This window comes from Pristiophorus japonicus, chromosome 9 (assembly GCF_044704955.1).
Source record: "Pristiophorus japonicus isolate sPriJap1 chromosome 9, sPriJap1.hap1, whole genome shotgun sequence".
Taxonomy (NCBI): domain Eukaryota; kingdom Metazoa; phylum Chordata; class Chondrichthyes; family Pristiophoridae; genus Pristiophorus; species Pristiophorus japonicus.
This window is the reverse complement of record NC_091985.1, coordinates 160,437,372-160,460,442: the sequence shown is the minus strand read 5'-3', so window position 1 is coordinate 160,460,442 and position 23,071 is coordinate 160,437,372.

Below are 23,071 nucleotides of genomic sequence, written 5' to 3'. Positions count from 1 at the left end.
ATGGGTCTATGGGTCCATCTACTGACTGGGTCTATTTGTCTATGGGTCTATCTACTGACTGGGTCTATGGGTCTATGGGTGTATCTACTTGCTGGGGTCTATGCGTCTATGGGTATATCTACTGACTGCGTCTATGGGTCTATCGACTGACTGGGTCGATGGGACTACGGATCTATCTACTGACTGGATCGATGGGACTATGGGTGTATCTACTGACTGGTTCGATGGGTCCATCTACTGTCTGGGTCTATGGATCTATCTACTGACTGTGTCTATGTGTCAATGGCCTTATCTACTGACATGGTCTATGTGTTTATCTACTGACTGGCTCTATGGGCGTATCAGCCGACTGGTTCCATGGGTGTATCTACTTACTGGGTCTATGGGTCTATCTAAAAACTGGGTCTATGGGTCGATCTACTGACTGCTTCAATGGGTCAATTTAATGACTGGGTCGATGTGTCTATATACTGACTGCGTCAATGGGTCTATCTACTGACAGGGTCGATGGGTCTATCTGCTGTCTTGGTCTATGGATCTATCTACTGACTGGGTCTATGGGTGAATCGCCCTATCTACTGACATGGTCTATGGGTTTATCTACTGACTGGCTCTATGGGTGTATCTACTGACTGGGTCCATAGGTTTATCTACTGACTGGGTCTATGGGTCTCTCTAAAGACTGAGTCTATGGGTCTATCTACTGACTGGGTCTATGGGTCTATGGGTCTATCTGCTTACTGGGTCCATGGGTCTATCAGCTGACTGGATCTATGGGTCTATCTACTGACTGCTTCAATGGGTCAATTTAATGACTGGGTCGATGTGTCTATATACTGACTGGGTCCATGGGTCTATCTCCTGACTGGGTCTATGGGTCTATGTGCCTACCTAATGACTGGGTCTACCGGTCTCTCTACTGACTGGGTCTAAGATTCTATGGATCTATCTACTGACTGGGTCTATGGGTCTATCTACTGACTGGGTCAATGGGTCTATATAATGACTGGGTCTATGGGTCTATATAATGACTGGATCTATGGGTCTCTCGACTGACTGGGTCTATGGGTCTATCTACTGACTGGGACGATGGGTCTATCGACTGACTGGATCTATGGGTCTATGGGTCCATCTACTGACTGGGTCTATTTGTCTATGGGTCTATCTACTGACTGGGTCTATGGGTCTATGGGTGTATCTACTTGCTGGGGTCTATGCGTCTATGGGTATATCTACTGACTGCGTCAATGGGTCTATCTCCTGACTGGATCTATGGCTCTATCGACTGACTGGATCTATGGGTCTATGGGTCCATCTACTGACTGGGTCTATTTGTCTATGGGTCTATCTACTGACTGGGTCTATGGGTCTATGGGCGTATCTACTTGCTGGGGTCTATGGGTCTATCTGCTGACTGTGTCTATGGATCTATTGATCTATGGGTCTATCTGCTGACTGGGGCCATGGGTGTATCTACTGGCTGGATCTTCAGGTCTATCTAAAGTCTGGGTCTATGTGTTTATGGGTCTATTTACTGACTGGGTCTATGGGTCTACATACTGACTGGATCTATGGGTCCATCTACTGACTGGATCTATGCGTCTATCTACTGACTGGGTCTATGGGTCTATCTACTGACTGAGTCTATGAGTGTATCAACTGACTGGGTCCATGGGTCTGTCTACGGACTGGATCTATCGGTTTATCTAATAACTGGGTCTATGGGTCTATGGGTCCATATAATGACTGGGTCTATCTACTGACTGCGTCTATGGGTCTATCGACTGACTGGATCTATGGGTCTATGGGTCCATCTACTGACTGGGTCTATTTGTCTATGGGTCTATCTACTGACTGGGTCTATGGGTCTATGGGCGTATCTACTTGCTGGGGTCTATGGGTCTATCTGCTGACTGTGTCTATGGATCTATTGGTCTATGGGTCTATCTGCTGACTGGGGCCATGGGTGTATCTACTGGCTGGATCTTCAGGTCTATCTAAAGTCTGGGTCTATGTGTTTATGGGTCTATTTACTGACTGGGTCTATGGGTCTACATACTGACTGGATCTATGGGTCCATCTACTGACTGGATCTATGCGTCTATCTACTGACTGGGTCTATGGGTCTATCTACTGACTGAGTCTATGAGTGTATCAACTGACTGGGTCCATGGGTCTGTCTACGGACTGGATCTATCGGTTTATCTAATAACTGGGTCTATGGGTCTATGGGTCCATATAATGACTGGGTCTATCTACTGACTGCGTCTATGGGTCTATCGACTGACTGGGTCGATGGGACTACGGATCTATCTACTGACTGGATCGATGGGACTATGGGTGTATCTACTGACTGGTTCGATGGGTCCATCTACTGTCTGGGTCTATGGATCTATCTACTGACTGTGTCTATGTGTCAATGGCCTTATCTACTGACATGGTCTATGTGTTTATCTACTGACTGGCTCTATGGGCGTATCAGCCGACTGGTTCCATGGGTGTATCTACTTACTGGGTCTATGGGTCTATCTAAAAACTGGGTCTATGGGTCGATCTACTGACTGCTTCAATGGGTCAATTTAATGACTGGGTCGATGTGTCTATATACTGACTGCGTCAATGGGTCTATCTACTGACAGGGTCGATGGGTCTATCTGCTGTCTTGGTCTATGGATCTATCTACTGACTGGGTCTATGGGTGAATCGCCCTATCTACTGACATGGTCTATGGGTTTATCTACTGACTGGCTCTATGGGTGTATCTACTGACTGGGTCCATAGGTTTATCTACTGACTAGGTCTATGGGTCTCTCTAAAGACTGAGTCTATGGGTCTATCTACTGACTGGGTCTATGGGTCTATGGGTCTATCTGCTTACTGGGTCCATGGGTCTATCAGCTGACTGGATCTATGGGTCTATCTACTGACTGCTTCAATGGGTCAATTTAATGACTGGGTCGATGTGTTTATATACTGACTGGGTCCATGGGTCTATCTCCTGACTGGGTCTATGGGTCTATGTGCCTACCTAATGACTGGGTCTACCGGTCTCTCTACTGACTGGGTCTAAGATTCTATGGATCTATCTACTGACTGGGTCTATGGGTCTATCTACTGACTGGGTCAATGGGTCTATATAATGACTGGGTCTATGGGTCTCTCTACAGACTGGGGCTATGGGTCTAACTACTGACTGGGACTATGGGTCTATCGACTGACTGGATCTATGGGTCTATGTGTCCATCTACTGACTGGGTCTATTGGTCTATGGGTCTATCTACTGACTGGGTCTATGGGTTTATGGGTGTATCTACTTGCTGGGGTCTATGGGTATATGTACTGACTGCGTCAATGGGTCTATCTTCTGACTGGATCTATGGGTCTATCTAAAGACTGGGTCTATGGGTCTATGGGTCTATCTGCTGACTGTCTATGGGTCTATGGGTCTATGGGTCTATCTGCTGACTGGGGCCATGGGTGTATCTACGGACTGGGTCTATGGGTCTGCCTAATGACTGGGTCAATGGATCTATGGTTCTATCTGCTGACTGGATCTATGGGTCTATACTGACTGGATCTATGGGTCTATCTACTGACTGCGTCAATGGGTCTATCTACTGACTGCGTCGATGGGTCTGTCTACTGTCTTGGTCTATGTATCTATCTACTGACTGGGTCTATGGGTCAATCGCCCTATCTACTGACATGGTCTATGGGTTTATCTACTGACTGGCTCTATGGGTGTATCTACTGACTGGGTCCATAGGTTTATCTACTGACTGGGTCTATGGTTCTATCTAAAGACTGGGTCTATGGGTCTATCTACTGACTGGGTCTATGGGTCTATGGGTCGATCTGCTTACTGGGTTCATGGGTCTGTCTACGCACTGGATCTATCGGTTTATCTAATGACTGGGTCTATGGGTCTATGGGTCCATATACTGACTGGGTCTATCTACTGACTAGGTCTATGGGTCTATCTACTGACTGCTTCAATGGGTCAAGTTAATGACTGGGTCGATGTGTGTATATACTGACTGCGTCAATGGGTCTATCTACTGACTGGGTCGATGGGTCTATCTACTGTCTTGGTCTATGGATCTATCTACTGACTGGCTCTATGGGTCAATCGCCCTATCTACTGACATGGTCTATGGGTTTATCTACTGACTGGCTCTATGGATGTATCTACCGACTGGGTCCATAGGTTTATCTACTGACTGGGTCTATGGGTCTATCTAAAGACTGGGTCTATGGGTCTATCTACTGACTGGGTCTATGGGTCAATGGCTCTATCTACTGACATGGTCTATGGGTCTATCTACTGACAGGGTCTATGGGTCTATCTACTGACTGCTTCAATGGTTCAATTTAATGACTGGGCCGATGTGTCTATATACTGACTGACTCAATGGGTCTATCTACTGACTGGGTCGATGGGTCTATCTGCTGTCTTGGTCTATGGATCTATCTACTGACTGGGTCTATGGGTCAATCGCCCTATCTACTGACATGGTCTATGGGTTTATCTACTGACTGGCTCTATGGATGTATCTACCGACTGGGTCCATAGGTTTATCTACTGACTGGGTCTATGGGTCTATTTAAAGACTGGGTCTATGGGTCTATCTACTGACTGGGTCTATGGGTCAATGGCTCTATCTACTGACATGGTCTATGGGTCTATCTACTGACAGGGTCTATGGGTCTATCTACTGACTGCTTCAATGGTTCAATTTAATGACTGGGCCGATGTGTCTATATACTGACTGACTCAATGGGTCTATCTACTGACTGGGTCGATGGGTCTATCTGCTGTCTTGGTCTATGGATCTATCTACTGACTGGGTCTATGGGTCAATCGCCCTATCTACTGACATGGTCTATGGATTTATCTACTGACTGGCTCTATGGGTGTATCTACTGACTGGGTCCATAGGTTTATCTACTGACTGGGTCTATGGGTCTATCTAAAGACTCAGTCTATGGGTTGATCTACTGACTGGGTCTATGGGTCTATGGGTCTATCTACTGACATGGTCGATAGGTTTATCTACTGACTGGGTCTATCGGTCTATCTAAAGACTGGGTCTATGGATCTATCTACTGACTGGGTCTATGGGTCAATCGCCCTATCTACTGACATGGTCTATAGGTTTTTCTACTCACTGGCTCTATGGGTGTATCTACCGACTGGGTCCATAGGTTTATCTACTGACTGGGTCGATGGGTCTATCTAAAGACTGGGTCTATGGGTCTATCTACTGATATGGTCTATGGGTCACTATCTACTGACATGGTCTATGGGTCTATCTACTGACTGGGTCTATGGGTCTATGTGCCTACCTAATGACTGGGTCTATTGGTCTCTCTACTGACTGCGTCTAAGATTCTATGGCTCTATGTACTGACTGGGTCTATGGGTCTATCTGCTGACTGGGTCCATGGGTCTATATAATGACTGGGTCTATGGGTCTCTCTACTGACTGGTCTATGGGTCTATCTACTGACTGGGTCTATGGGTCTATCTACAGACTGGGACTATGGGTCTATCGACTGACTGGATCTATGGGTCTATGGGTCCATCTACTGACTGGGTCTATTGCTCTATGGGTCTATCTACTGACTGGGTCTATGGGTCTATGGGTGTATCTACTTGTTGGGGTTTATGCGTCTATGGGTATATCTACTGACTGCGTCAATGGGTCTATCTCCTGATTGGATATATGGGTCTATCTAAAGACTGGGTCTATGGGTCTATGGGTATATCTGCTGACTGTGTCTATGGGTCTATGGGTCTATGGGTCTATCTGCTGACTGGGGCCATGGGTGTATCTACTGACTGGATCTTCGGGTCTATCTAAAGTCTGGGTCTATGGTTTTATGGGTCTATTTACTGACTGGGTCTATGGGTCTACATACTGACTGGATCTATGCGTCTATTTACTGACTGGATCTATGCGTCTATCTACTGACTGAGTCTATGGGTCTATCTACTGACTGGGTCTATGGGTGTATCGACTGACTGGGTCTATGGGTGTGTCTACTGACTGGGTGTATGGGTCTACCTACTGACTGACTCCATGGGTCTATCTACGGACTGGGTCTATCGGTCTATCTAATGACTGGGTCAATGGATATATGGTTCTATCTGCTGACTGTGTCTATGGGTCTATACCGACTGGATCTATGGGTCGATCTACTGACTGCATCAAAGGGTCTATCTCCTGACTGGGTCGATGGGTCTATTTACTGTCTTGGTCTATGGATCTGTCTACTGACTGGGTCTATGGGTCAATCGCCCTATCTACTGACATGGTCTATGGGTTTATCTACTGACTGGCTCTATGGGTGTATCTACTGACTGGGTCCATAGGTTTATCTATTGACTGGGTCTATGGGTCTATCTAAAGACTGGGTCTATGGGTCTATCTACTGACTGGGTCTATGGGTCAATGGCCCTATCTACTGACATGGTCTATGGGTCTATCTACTGACAGGGTCTATGGGTCTATCTACAGATTGGGTCTATGGATCTATGGGTCTATCTACTGACTATGTCTATGAGTCTATCTTCTGACTGGTTCCATCGGTCAATCTAATGACTGGGTCTATGGGTCTATGGGTCTATCTATTGATTCGGTCCATGGGTCTATCTACTGACTGGGTCGGTGGGTCTATCTACTGTCTTGGTCTATGGATCTATCTACTGACTGAATCTATTGTTCAATCGCCCTATCTACTGACAAGGTCCATGGGTTTATCAACTGGCTGGCTCTATGGGTGTATCTACTGACTGGGTCCATGGCTTTATCTACTGACTGTTTGTATGGGTCTATCTAAAGACTGGGTCTATCGGTCTATCTACTGACTGGGTCTATGTATCAATGGCTCTATCTACTGACATGATCTGTGGGTCTATCTACTGACAGGGTCTATGGGTCTAGTTACTGACTGGGTCCATTGGCCTATCTACTGTCTTGATCTATGGGTCTATGGGTCTATCTACTGACTGGGTCTATGGGTCTATCTTCTGACTCTTTCCATCGGTCAATCTAATGACTGGGTCTGTGGGCCAATGGGTCTATCTGCTGATTCGGTCCATGGGTCTATCTACTGACTGGGTCTATGGGTATATCTATTGACTGGGTCCATAGCTCTATCTAATGACTGAGTCTATGGGTCTATCTACTGACTGGATCTATCGGTCTATCTACTGACTGGGTCTATGGGTCTATCTGCTGACTGGGTCCATGGATTTTTCTACTGACTGGGGCTATGGGTCTATCTACTGAATGGGTCTATGGGTCTATAGGTACATCTATTTTCTTGGTCTATGGGTCTACCTACTGACCGGATCTATGGGACTATCTAATGACTGGGTCTCTGGATATATGGGTCTATCTACGGACTGGGTCTATCGATCTATCTAATGACTGGGTCAATGGATCTATGGTTCTCTCTGCTGACTGGATCTCTGGGTCTATACTGACTTGGTCTATGGGTCTACCTACTGACTGGATCTATGGGACTATCTAATGACTGGGTCTCTGGATATATGGGTCTATCTACGGACTGGGTCTATTGGTCTATCTAATGACTGGGTCATTGGATCTATGGTTCTATCTGCTGACTGGGTCTATGGGTCTATACTGACTGGATCTATGGGTCTATCTACTGACTGTGTCTAAGGGTCTGCCTACTGACTGAGTCTATGTATCTATCTTTTGACTGGGTCTATGGGTCTATCTACTGACTGTGTCAATGGGTCTATCTCCTGACTGGATATATGGGTCTATCTAAAGACTGGGTCTATGGGTCTATGGGTCTATCTGCTGACTGTGTCTATGGGTCTATGGGTCTATCTGCTGACTGGGGCCATGGGTGTATTTACTGACTGGATCTTTGGGTCTATCTAAAGTCTGGGTCTATGGGTTTATGGGTCTATTTACTGACTGGGTCTATGGGTCTACATACTGAATGGATCTATGGTCCATCTACTGACTGGATCTATGCGTCTATTTACTGACTGGATCTATGCATCTATCTACTGACTGAGTCTATGGGTCTATCTACTGACTGGGTCTATGCGTGTATCAACTGACTGGGTCCATGGGCCTGTCTACGGACTGGATCTATCGGTTTATCTAATGACTGGGTCTATGGGTCTATGGGTCCATATACTGACTGGGTCTATGTACTGAGTGGGTCTATGGGTCTATCTACTGACTGCGTCGGTGGGACTATGGATCTATCTGCTGACTGGATCGATGGGACTATGGGTCTATCTACTGACTGGTTCGATGGGTCCATCTACTATCTGGGTCTATGGATCTATCTACTGACTGTGTCTATGGGTCAAAGGCCTTATCTACTGACATGGTCTATGTGTTTATCTACTGACTGGCTCTATGTGCGTATCTGCTGACTGGTTCCATGGGTGTATCTACTTACTGGGTCTATGGGTCTATCTAAAAACTGGGTCTATGGGTCTATCTACTGACTGAGTCTATGAGTCAATGAGCTGATCTACTGACATGCTCTATGGATCTATCGACTGACTGGGTCTATAGGTGTATCAACTGACTGGGTTTATGGGTGTGTCGACTGACTGAGTGTATGGGTCTGCCTACTGACTGGCTCCATGAGTCTATCTACAGACTGGGTCTATCGGTCTGTCTAATGACTGGGTCAATGGATCTATGGTTCTATCTGCTGACTGGGTCTATGGGTCTATACTGACTGGATCTATGGGTCTATCTACTGACTGCGTCAACGGGTCTATCTACTGACTGGGTCGATGGGTCTATCTACTGACAGGGTCTATGGATCTATCCACTGACTGGGTCCATGGCTTTATCTACTGACTGTTTCTATGGGTCTATCTAAAGACTGGGTCTATCGGTCTATCTACTGACTGGGTCTATGGATCAATGGCCCTATCTACTAACATGGTCTATGGGTCTATCTACTGACAGGGTCTATGGGTCTAGTTACTGACTGGGTCCATGGGTCTATCTACTGTCTTGATCTATGGGTCTATGGGTCTATCTACTGACTGGGTCTATGGGTCTACCTTCTGACTCTTTCCATCGGTCAATCTAATGACTGGGTCTGTGGGCCAATGGGTCTATCCACTGATTCGGTCCATGGGTCTATCTACTGACTGGGGCTATGGGTATATCTATTGACTGGGTCCATAGCTCTATCTAATGACTGAGTCTATGGGTCTATCTACTGATTGGATCTATCGGTCTATCTACTGACTGGGTCTATGGGTCTATCTGCTGACTGGGTCCATGGATTTTTCTACTGACTGGGGCTATGGGTCTATCTACTGAATGGGTCTATGGGTCTATAGGTACATCTATTTTCTTGGTCTATGGGTCTACCTACTGACCGGATCTATGGGACTATCTAATGACTGGGTCTCTGGATATATGGGTCTATCTACGGACTGGGTCTATTGGTCTATCTAATGACTGGGTCAATGGATCTATGGTTCTATCTGCTGACTGGGTCTATGGGTCTATACTGACTGGATCTATGGGTCTATCTACTGACTGTGTCTAAGGGTCTGCCTACTGATTTAGTCTATGTGTCTATCTTTTGACTGGGTCTATGGGTCTATCTACTGACTGTGTCTATGGGTCTATCTACTGACTGGGTCTATGGGTGTATCTACTGACTGGGTCCATGGGTGTATCTACTCACTGGGTCTATGGGTCTATCCACTGACTGGGTCCTTGGGTCTATCTACTGACTGGGGTTATGGCTGTTTCAACTGACTGGGTCTATGGGACTATCAGCCTATCTACTGACAGGGTCTATGAGTCTATCCAATTCCTGGATCCATGGGTCTATCTACTCACTGGGTCTATGGGTCTATGGATCTATCTTCGGATTGGGTCTATAGGTCTATTAACTGACTGGTCTATGGGTCTATGTGTCTTTCTACTGACTCGCTCTATTGGTCTATCTACTGACATGGTCTATGGGTCTGTCTACTGACTGGCTCTATGGATGTATCTACTGACTGGGTCCATGGGTGTATCTACTGACTCGGTCTATGCGTCTATCCACTGACTGGGTCCATGGGTCTATCTACTGACTGGGGCTATGACTCTATCAACTGACTGGGTCTATGGGACTATTGGCCTATCTACTGACAGGGTCTATGGGTCTATCTAATGCCTGGATCCATGGGTCTATCTACTCACTGGGTCTATGGGTCTATGGATCTATCTTCTGACTGAGTCTATATGTCTATAAACTGAATGTGTCTATGAGTCTATCAGCTGACTCGATATCTGTGTCTATCTACTGACTGTGTCAATGGGTCTATCTACTGACTGGGTAGATGGATCTATCTACTGTCTTGGTCTATGGATCTATCTACTGACTGGGTCTATGGGTCAATCGCCCTATCTACTGACATGGTCTATGGGTCTATCTACTGACTGGGTCTATTGGTCTATGTGCCTACCTAATGACTGGGTCTATCAGTCTCTCTACTGACTGCGTCTAAGATTCTATGGATCTATCTACTGACATGGTCGATGGGTTTATCTACTGACTGGGTCCATGGGTCTATGGGTGTATCTACTTGCTGGGGTCTATGCGTCTATGGGTATATCTACTGACTGCGTCAATGGGTCTATCTCCTGACTGGATATATGGGTCTATCTAAAGACTGGGTCTATGGGTCTATGGGTCTATCTGCTGACTGTGTCTATGGGTCTATGGGTCTATGGGTCTATCTGCTGACTGGGGCCATGGGTGTATCTACTGACTGGATCTTCGGTTCTATCTAAAGTCTGGGTCTATGGGTTTATGGGTCTATTTACTGACTGGGTCTATGGGTCTACATACTGAATGGATCTATGGGTCCATCTACTGACTGGATCTATGCGTCTATTTACTGACTGGATCTATGCGTCTATCTACTGACTGAGTCTATGGGTCTATCTACTGACTGGGTCTATGAGTGTATCAACTGACTGGGTCCATGGGTCTGTCTACGGACTGGATCTATCGGTTTATCTCATGACTGGGTCTATGGGTCTATGGGTCCATATACTGACTGTGTCTATCTACTGACTGGGTCTATGGGTCTATCTACTGACTGCGTCGATGGGACTATGGATCTATCTACTGACTGGATCGATGGGACTATGGGTCTATCTACTGACTGGTTCGATAGGTCCATCTACTGTGTGGGTCTATGGATCTATCTACTGACTGTGTCTATGGGTCAATGGCCTTATCTACTGACATGGTCTATGTGTTTATCTACTGACTGGCTCTATGTGCGTATCTGCTGACTGGTTCCATGGGTGTATCTACTTACTGGGTCTATGGGTCTATCTAAAACTGGGTCTATGGGTCTATCTACTGACTGGGTCTATGAGTCAATGAGCTGATCTACTGACATGCTCTATGGATCTATCGATTGACTGGGTCTATAGGTGTATCAACTGACTGGGTCTATGGGTGTGTCGACTGACTGGGTGTATGGGTCTGCCCACTGACTGGCTCCATGAGTCTATCTACAGACTGGGTCTATCGGTCTGTCTAATGACTGGGTCAATGGATCTATGGTTCTATCTGCTGACTGGGTCTATGGGTCTATACTGACTGGATCTATGGGTCTATCTACTGACTGCGTCAACGGGTCTATCTACTGACTGGGTCGATGGGTCTATCTACTGTCTTGGTCTATGGATCTATCTACTGACTGGGTCTATGGGTCAATCGCCCTATCTACTGACATGGTCTATGGGTCTATCTACTGACAGGGTCTATGGGTCTATCTACTGACTAGGTCTATGGGTCTATGGGTCTATCTACTGACATGGTCTATGTGTTTATCTACTGACTGGCTCTATGGGTGTATCTACTGACAGGGTCCATAGGTTTATCTACTGACTGGGTCTATGGGTATATCTAAAGACTGGGTCTATGGGTCTATCTACTGACTGGGTCTATGGGTCAATGGCCCTATCTACTGACATGGTCTATGGGTCTATCTACTGACAGGGTCTATGGGTCTATCTACTGACTAGGTCTATGGGTCTATGGGTCTATCTACTGACTATGTCTATGAGTCTATCTTCTGACTGGTTCCATCGGTCAATCTAATGACTGGGTCTATGGGTCTATAGGTCTATCTATTGATTCGATCCATGGGTCTATCTACTGACTGGGTCTATGGGTATATCTACTGGCTGCGTTCATGGGTCTATCTAATGACTGTGTCCATGGGTCTATCTACTGGCTGGGTGTTTGGGTCTATGGGTCAATCTACTGACTGTGTCTATGGGTCTAAATACTGACTGGGTCTATGGGCCTATCTACTGACATGGTCTGTGGGTCTGTCTACTGACTGGCTCTATGGGTGTATCTACTGACTGGTTCCATGGGTGTATCTACTGACTTGGTCTATGGGTCTATGTACTGACTGCATCAATGGGTCTAAATACTGACTGGGTCGATGGGTCTATCTACTGTCATGGTCTGTGGATCTATCTACTGACTGAGTCTATGGGTCAATCGCCCTATCTACTGACAAGGTCTATGGGTTTATCCAGTGGCTGGCTCTATGGGTGTATCTACTGACTGGGTCCATGGCTTTATCTACTGACTGTTTCTATGGGTCTATCTAAAGACTGGGTCTATTGGTCTATCTACTGACTGGGTCTATGGATCAATGGCCCTATCTACTGACATGGTCTATGGGTCTATCTACTGACAGGGTCGATGGGTCTAGTTACTGACTGGGTCCATGGGTCTATCTACTGTCTGGATATATGGGTCTATGGGTCTATCTACTGACTGGGTCTATGGGTCTATCTTCTGACTCTTTCCATCGGTCAATCTAATGACTGGGTCTATGGGCCTATGGGTCTATCTACTGATTCGGTGCATGGGTCTATCTACTGATTGGGTCTATGAGTGTATCAACTGACTGGGTCCATGGGTCTGTCTACGCACTGGATCTATCGGTTTATCTAATGACTGGGTCGATGGGTCTATGGGTCCATATACTGACTGGGTCTATCTACTGACTGCGTCTATGGGTCTATCTACTAACTGGGTCGATGGGACTATGGATCTATCTACTGACTGGGTCGATGGGTCCATCTACTGTCTGGGTCTATGGATCTATCTACTGACTGTGTCTTTAGGTCAATGGCCTTATCTACTGACATGGTCTATGTGTTTATCTACTGACTGGCTCTATGGGCGTATCTGCTGACAGGCTCCATGGGTGTATCTACTTACTGGGTCTATGGGTCTATCTAAAAACTGGGTCTATGGGTATATCGACTGACTGGGTCTATGGGTGTGTCTACTGACTGGGTGTATGGGTCTACCTAATGACTGGCTCCGTGGGTCTATCTACGGACTGGGTCTATCGGTCTATCTAATGACTGGGTCAATGGATATATGGTTCTATCTGCTGACTGGGTCTATGGGTCTATACCGACTGGATCTATGGGTCTATCTAAAGACTGGGTCTATCGGTCTATCTACTGACTGGGTCTATGGATCAATGGCCCTATCTACTAACATGGTCTATGGGTCTATCTACTGACAGGGTCTATGGGTCTAGTTACTGACTGTGTCCATGGGTCTATCTACTGTCTTGATCTATGGGTCTATGAGTCTATCTACTGACTGGGTCTATGGGTCTATCTACTGACTGGGTCTATGGGTCTATCTACTGACTGGGTCTATGGATCAATGGCCCTATCTACTAACATGGTCTATGGGTCTATCTACTGACAGGGTCTATGGGTCTAGTTACTGACTGGGTCCATGGGTCTATCTACTGTCTTGATCTATGGGTCTATGGGTCTATCTACTGACTGGGTCTATGGGTCTATCTACTGACTGGGTCTATGGGTCAATGGCCCTATCTACTAACATGGTCTATGGGTCTATCTACTGACAGGGTCTATGGGTCTAGTTACTGACTGGGTCCATGGGTCGATCTGCTGTCTTGATCTATGGGTCTATGGGTCTATCTACTGACTGGGTCTATGGGTCTATCTTCTGACTCTTTCCATCGGTCAATCTAATGACTGGGTCTGTGGGCCAATGGGTCTATCTACTGATTCGGTCCATGGGTCTATCTACTGACTGGGGCTATGGGTATATCTATTGACTAGGTCAATAGCTCTATCTAATGACTGGGTCTATGGGTCTATCTACTGACTGGATCTATCGGTCTATCTACTGACTGGGTCTATGGGTCTATCTGCTGACTGGGTCCATGGATTTTTCTACTGGCTGGGGCTATGGGTCTATCTACTGAATGGGTCTATGGGTCTATAGGTACATCTATTTTCTTGGTCTATGGGTCTACCTACTGACCGGATCTATGGGACTATCTAATGCCTGGGTCTCTGGATATATGGGTCTATCTACGGACTGGGTCTATCGATCTATCTAATGACTGGGTCAATGGATCTATGGTTCTCTCTGCTGACTGGGTCTCTGGGTCTACACTGACTTGGTCTATGGGTCTACCTACTGACTGAATCTATGGGACTATCTAATGACTGGGTCTCTGGATATATGGGTCTATCTACGGACCTGGTCTATTGGTCTATCTAATGACTGGGTCAATGGATCTATGGTTCTATCTGCTGACTGGGTCTATGGGTCTATACTGACTGGATCTATGGGTCTATCTACTGACTGTGTCTATGGGTCTATCTACTGACTGGGTCTATGGGCCTATCTACTGACATGGTCTATGGGTCTGTCTAGTGACTGGCTCTATGGGTGTATCTACTGACTGGGTCCATGGGTGTATCTACTCACTGGGTCTATGGGTCTATCCACTGACTGGGTCCTTGGGTCTATCTACTGACTGGGGCTATGGCTGTTTCAACTGACTGGGTCTATGGGACTATCAGCCTATCTACTGACAGGGTCTATGAGTCTATCCAATTCCTGGATCCATGGGTCTATCTACTCACTGGGTCTGTGGGTCTATGGATCTATCTTCTGACTGGGTCTATAGGTCTATTAACTGACTGGTCTATGGGTCTATGTGTCTATCTACTGACTGGCTCTATTGATCTATCTACTGACATGGTCTATGGGTCTGTCTACTGACTGGCTCTATGGGTGTATCTACTGACTGGGTCTATGGGTGTATCGACTGACTGGGTCTATGGGTCTGTCTACTGACTTGGTGTATGGGTCTACTTACTGACTGGCGCCATGGGTCTATCTAATGACTGGGTCATTGCGTCGATGGTTCTATCTGCTGACTGGGTCTATGCGTCTATACTGACTGGATCTAGGGGTCTATCTACTGACTGGGTCTATGGGTCTGTCTACTGACTGGGTCTATGTGTCTATCTTTTGATTGGGTCTATGGGTCTATCTACTGACTGTGTCTATGGGTCTATCTACTGAGTGGATCTATGGGCCTATCTACTGACATGGTCTATGGGTCTGTCTACTGACTGGCTCTATGGGTGTATCTACTCACTGGGTCCATGGGTGTATCTACTGACTCGGTCTATGGGTCTATCCACTGACTGGGTCCATGGGTCTATCTACTGACTGGGGCTATGACTCTATCAACTGACTGGGTCTATGGGACTATTGGCCTATCTACTGACAGGGTCTATGTGTCTATCTAATGCCTGGATCCATGGATCTATCTACTCACTGGGTCTATGGGTCTATTGATCTATCTTCTGACTGAGTCTATATGTCTATAAACTGAATGTGTCTATGAGTCTATCAGCTGACTCGATCTATGTGTCTATCTACTGACTGTATCAATGGGTCTATCTACTGACTGGGTCGATGGGTCTATCTACTGTCTTGGTCTATGGATTTATCTACTGACTGGTTCTATGGGTCAATCGCCCTATCTACTGACAAGGTCTATGGGTTTATCTACTGACTGGCTCTATGGGTGTATCTACTGACTCGGTCTATGGGTCTATCCACTGACTGGGTCCATGGGTCTATCTACTGACTGGGGCTATGACTCTATCAACTGACTGGGTCTATGGGACTATTGGCCTATCTACTGACAGGGTCTATGTGTCTATCTAATGCCTGGATCCATGGATCTATCTACTCACTGGGTCTATGGGTCTATTGATCTATCTTCTGACTGAGTCTATATGTCTATAAACTGAATGTGTCTATGAGTCTATCAGCTGACTCGATCTATGTGTCTATCTACTGACTGTATCAATGGGTCTATCTACTGACTGGGTCGATGGGTCTATCTACTGTCTTGGTCTATGGATTTATCTACTGACTGGTTCTATGGGTCAATCGCCCTATCTACTGACAAGGTCTATGGGTTTATCTACTGACTGGCTCTATGGGTGTATCTACTGACTCGGTCTATGGGTCTATCCACTGACTGGGTCCATGGGTCTATCTACTGACTGGGGCTATGACTCTATCAACTGACTGGGTCTATGGGACTATTGGCCTATCTACTGACAGGGTCTATGTGTCTATCTAATGCCTGGATCCATGGATCTATCTACTCACTGGGTCTATGGGTCTATTGATCTATCTTCTGACTGAGTCTATATGTCTATAAACTGAATGTGTCTATGAGTCTATCAGCTGACTCGATCTATGTGTCTATCTACTGACTGTATCAATGGGTCTATCTACTGACTGGGTCGATGGGTCTATCTACTGTCTTGGTCTATGGATTTATCTACTGACTGGTTCTATGGGTCAATCGCCCTATCTACTGACAAGGTCTATGGGTTTATCTACTGACTGGCTCTATGGGTGTATCTACTGACTGGGTCCATGGGTTTATCTACTGACTGTTTCTATGGGTCTATCTAAAGACTGGGTCTATGGGTCTATCTACTGACTGGGTCTATGGGTCAATGGCCCTATCTACTGACATGGTCTATGGGTCTATCTACTGACAGGGTCTATGCGTCTAGTTACTGACTGGGTCCATGGGTCTATCTACTGTCTGGATCCATGGGTCTATGGGTCTATCTATTGACTGGGTCTATGGGTCTGTGGGTGTATCTACTTGCTGGGGTCTATGCATCTATGGGTATATCTACTGACTGCGTCAATGGGTCTATCTCCTGACTGGATCTATGGGTCTATCTAAGGACTGGGTCTATGGGTCTATGGGTCTATCTGCTGACTATGTCTATGGGTCTATGGGTCTATGGGTCTATCTGCTGACTGGGACCATGGGTGTATCTACTGACTGGATCTTCGGGTCTATCTAAAGTCTGGGTCTATGGGTTTATGGATCTATTTACTGACTGGGTCTATGGGTCTACATACTGACTGGATCTATGGATCCATCTACTGACTGGATCTATGCGTCTATCTACTGACTGGGTCTATGGGTATATCTACTGACTGGGTCTATGAGTGTATCAACTGACTGGGTGCATGGGTCTATCTACGGACTGGATCTATCGGTTTATCTAATGACTGGGTCTATGGGTCTATGGGTCCATATACTGACTGGGTCTATCTACTGACTGGGTCTATGGGTCTATCTACTGACTGGGTCAATGGGACTATGGGTGTATCTACTGACTGGTTCGATGGGTCCATCTACTGCCTGGGTCTATGGATCTATCTACTGACTGTGTCTATGGGTCAATGGCCTTGTCTACTGACATGGTCTATGTGTTTATCTACTGACTGGCTCTATGGGCGTATCTGCTGACTGGCTCCATGGGTGTATCTACTTACTGGGTCTATGGGTCTATCTAAAAACTGGGTCTATGGGTCTATCTACTGACTGGGTCTATGAGTCAATGAGCTGATCTACTGACATGCTCTATGGATCTATCGACTGACTGGGTCTATGGGTGTATCGACTGACTGGGTCTATGGGTGTGTCTACTGACTGGGTGTATGGGTCTACCTACTGACTGGCTCCATGGGTCTATCTATGGACTGGGTCTATCAGTCTATCTAATGACTGGGTCAATGGATCTATGGTTCTATCTGCTGACTGGATCTATGGGTCTATACTGACTGGATCTATGGGTCTATCTACTGACTGTGTCAATGGGTCTATCTACTGACTGGGTCGATGGGTCTATCTACTGTCTTGGACTATGGATCTATCGACTGACTGGGTCTAATGGTCAATCGCCCTATCTACTGACATGGTCTATGGGTTTATCTACTGACTGGCTCTATGGGTGTATCTAATGACTGGGTCCATAGGTTTATCTATTGACTGGGTCTATGGGTCTATCTAAAGACTGGGTCTATGGGTCTATCTACTGACTGGGTCTATGGGTCAATGGGTCTATCTATTGATTCGGTCCATGGGTCTATCTACTGACTGGGTCTATGGGTATATCTACTGGCTGCGTTCATGGGTCTATCTAATGACTGGGTCTATGGTCTATCTACTGACTGGGTCTATGTGTGTAGCGACTGACTGGGTCTATGGTTCTATCTACTGACTGGATCCATGGATCTATCTACTGACTGGGTCCATGGGTCTATATAATGACTGGGTCTATGGGTCTATCTACTGACTGGGTCTATGGGTGTATCGACTGACTGGGTCTATGGGTCTATCTACTGACTGAGTCCATGGGTCTATATAATGACTGGGTCTATGGGTCTCTCTACTGACTGGGTCTATGGGTCTATCTACTGACTGGGTCAATGGCTCTATCTTCTGACTGGGACTATGGGTCTATCAACTGACTGGATCTCTGGGTCTATGGGTCCATCTACTGACTGGGTCTATTGGTCTATGGGTCTATCTACTGATTGGTTCTATCGGTCTCTGGGTATATCTACTTGCTGGGGTCTATGCGTCTATGGGTATATCTACTGCCTGCTCAATGGGTCTATCTCATGACTGAATCTATGGGTCTATCTAAAGACTAGGTCTATGGGTCTATGGGTCTATCTGCTGACTGTGTCTATGGGTCTATGGGTCTATCTGCTGACTGGGGCCATGGCTGTATCTACTGAATGGATCTTCGGGTCTATCTAAATTCTGGGTCTATGTGTTTATGGATCTATTTACTGACTGTGTCTATGGGTCTATCTACTGACTGGGTCTATGAGTGTATCAACTGACTGGGTCCATGTGTCTATCTACAGACTGGATCTATCGGTTTATCTAATGACTGGGTCTCTGGGTCTATGGGTCCATATACTGACTGGGTCTATCTACTGACTGTGTCTATGGATCTATCTACTCACTGGGTCGATGGGACTATGGGTCTATCTACTGACTGGGTCGATGGGTCCATCTACTGTCTGGGTCTATGGATCTATCTACTGACTATGTCTATGGGTCCATCTTCTGACTGGGTCTATGGGTATATCTACTGGCTACGTTCATGGGTCTATCTAATGACTGGGTCTATGGGTCAATCTTCTGACTGGGTCTATGGGTCCATGCGTCTATCTAGCGACTGGCTCTATTGGTCTATCTACTGACTGGGTCTATGGGTGTATCGACTGACTTGGTCTATGGGTCTGTCTACTGACTGGGTGTATGGGTCTACTTACTGACTGGCGCCATGGGTCTATCTACGGACTGGGTCTATCTATCTATCTAATGACTGGGTCAATGCGTCTATGGTTCTATTTGCTGACTGGGTCTATGCGTCTAGACCGACTGGATCTATGGGTCTATCTACTGACTGGGTCTATGGGTCAGTCTACTGACTGAGTCTACGTGTCTATCTTTTGATTGGGTCTATGGATCTATCTACTGACTGGCTCTATGGGTGTATCTACTGACTGGTTCCATGGATATATCTACTGACTCGGTCTATGGGTCTATCCACTGACTGGGTTCATGGGTCTATCTACTGACTGGGGCTATGACTCTATCAACTGACTGGGTCTATGGGACTATTGGCCTATCTACTGATAGGGTCTATGGGTCTATCTAATGTCTGGATCCATGGGTCTATCTATTCACTGGGTCTATGGGTCTACGGATCTATCTTCTGGCTGGGTCTATAGGTCTATAAACTGATTGTGTCTATGAGTCTATCAGCTGACTCGATCTATGTGTCTATCTACTGACTGTGTCAATGGGTCTATCTACTGACTGGGTCGATGGGTCTATCTACTGTCTTGGTCTATGGATCTTTCTACTGACTGGGTCTATGGGTCAATCACCCTATCTACTGACAAGGTCTATGGGTTTATTTACTGACTGGCTCTATGGGTGTATCTACTGACTGGGTCCATGGGTTTATCTACTGACTGTTTCTATTAGTCTATCTAAAGATTAGATCTATGGGTTTATCTACTGACTGGGTCTATGGGTCAATGGGCCTATCTACTGACATGGTCTATGGGTCTATCTACTGACCGGGTCTATGGGTCTAGTTACTGACTGGGTCCATGGGTCTATCTACTGTCTGGATCTATGGGTCTATCTACTGACTGGGTCTATGGATCTATCTGCTGACTGGGTCCATGGATTATTCTACTGACTGGGGCTATGGGCCTATCTACTGACTGGGTCTATGGGTCTATAGGTGCATCTATTGACTTGGTCTATGGTTCTACCTACTGACCAGATCTATGGGACTATCTAATGACTGGGTCTTTGGATATATGGGTCTATCTACGGACTGGGTCTATCGATCTATCTAATGACTGGTTCAATGGATCTATGGTTCTCTCTGCTGACTGGGTCTATGGGTCTATCCTGACTTGGTCTATGGTTCTACCTACTGACTGGATCTATGGGACTATCTAATGACTGGGTCTCTGGATATATGGGTCTATCTATGGACTGGGTCTATCGGTCTATCTAATGACTGGGTCAATGGATCTATGGGTCTATCTACTGACTGGATCTGTGTGTCAATAGGTGCATCTACTGACTTGGTCTATGGGTCTACCTACTGACTGCATCTATGGGACTATCTAATGACTGGGTCTCTGGATATATGGGTCTATCTACGGACTGGGTCTATCGGTCTATCTAATGACTGGTTCAATGGATCTATGGTTCTCTCTGCTGACTGGGTCTATGGGTCTATACTGACTGGATCTAAGGTTCTATCTACTGACTGTGTCTATGGGTCTGTCTACTGACAGGGTCTATGGGTCTATCTACTCACTGGGTCTATCGGTCTATGGATCTACCTTGATTGGGTCTATAGGTCTATTAACTGACTGGGTCTATGGGTCAATCACCCGATCTACTGACATGGTCTATTGGTTTATCTACTGACTGGCTCTATGGGTGTATCTACTGACTGGGTCCATGGGTCTATGGGTCTATCTGCTGACTGTGTCTATGGGTCTATCGGTCTATGGGTCTATCTGCTGACTGGGTCCATGGGTCTATACTGACTGGATCTATGGGTCTATCTACTGACTGGATCTATGGGTCGATCTACTGACTGGGTCTATGGGTCTATCTACTGACTGGATCAATGGGTCTATCTAATGACTGGTTCTATGGGTCTATGGGTCTATCTACTGACTGGGTCTATTGTTCTATCTATTGACTGGGTCCATGGGTCTATCTACTGACTGGGTCTATGGGTCTATCTACTGACTTGGTCTATAGGTCTATCTACTGACACGATCTTATGGGTCTATCTACTGACTGTGTCTATGGGCCTGTGGGTCTATGGGTCTATCTATTAACTGGGTCTATGGGCCTAGCTGCTGATTGGGTCTATGGTTCTATGGGTTTATCTGCTGACTGGCTCTATGGGTCTATCTACTGACATGGTCTATGAGCCGAACTACTGACTGGGTCTATGGGCCTATGGGTCTATTGGTCTAACTACTAACTGGGTTATGGGTCTGTCTGCAGACTGGGTCTATGGGTTGAGTTACTGACCTGGTTTATGGGTCTATGGGTCTATGGGTCTATCTACTGACTGGGTTATGGATCTATCTGCTGACGGGTCTATGTGTCTATGGGTCTATCTGCTGACTGTGTCTATGGGTCTAGGAGTCTATCTACTGACTGGGTCCATTGGTGTATCTACTGGCTGGAACTATGGATCTATCGAAAGACTGGATCTATGGGTTTATGGTTCTACCTACTGACTGGATCTATGGGTCTATCTACTGACTAGATCTATGGGTTTATCTACTGACTGGGTTCATGGGTCCATCTAATGACTGGGTCTATGGGTCTATCTATTAACTGGGTCTATGGGTGTATCAACTGACTGTGTCCATGGGTCTATCTACGGACTGGATCTATTGGTCTATCTAATGACTGGATCTATTGGTCTATGGGTCTTTCTACTCACTGGGTCTCTGGGTCTATACTGACTGGATCTATGGGTCTATCTACTGACTGGGTCTATGGGTGTTTAGGTCAATCTACTGACTGGGTCTCTGGGTCTATCTACTGACTGGATCTATGGGTCTATCTAATGACTGGATCTCTCAATCTATGTGTCTATCTACTGACTGGGTCAATGGGACTATGGGTCTATCCACTGACTGGGTCTGTGGGTCTATGTACTTGACTGGTCCATGGGTCTATCTAATGACTGGGTCTAGGAGTTTATGGGTCTATCTACTGACTGGGGCTATAGGTCTATCTACTGACTGGGTCTATGGGTCTATCTACTGACTGGGTCTATGGGTCTATGTACTGACTGGATCAATGAGTCTATCTAATGACTGGTTCTATGGGTCTATGGGTCTATCTACTGACTGGGTCTATTGTTCTATCTATTGACTGGGTCCATGGGTCTATCTACTGACTGGGTGTATGTGTCTATCTACTGACTGGGTCTATCGGTCTATCTATCGACGGGGTCTATGGGTCTATCTACTGATTGGGTCTATGGGACTATGTGTCCATCTACTGACTGGGTCTATGGGTTTATCGACTGACTGGCTCCTTATGTCTTGCCACTGACTGAGTCCATGGGTCTATCTGCTGACTGGGTCTATGGGTCTATGGGTCTATCTACTGACTGGGTCTATGGGTCTATGTACTGACTGGATCAATGGGTCTATCTAATGACTGGTTCTATGGGTCTATGGGTCTATCTACTGACTGGGTCTATTGTTCTATCTATTGACTGGGTCCATGGGTCTA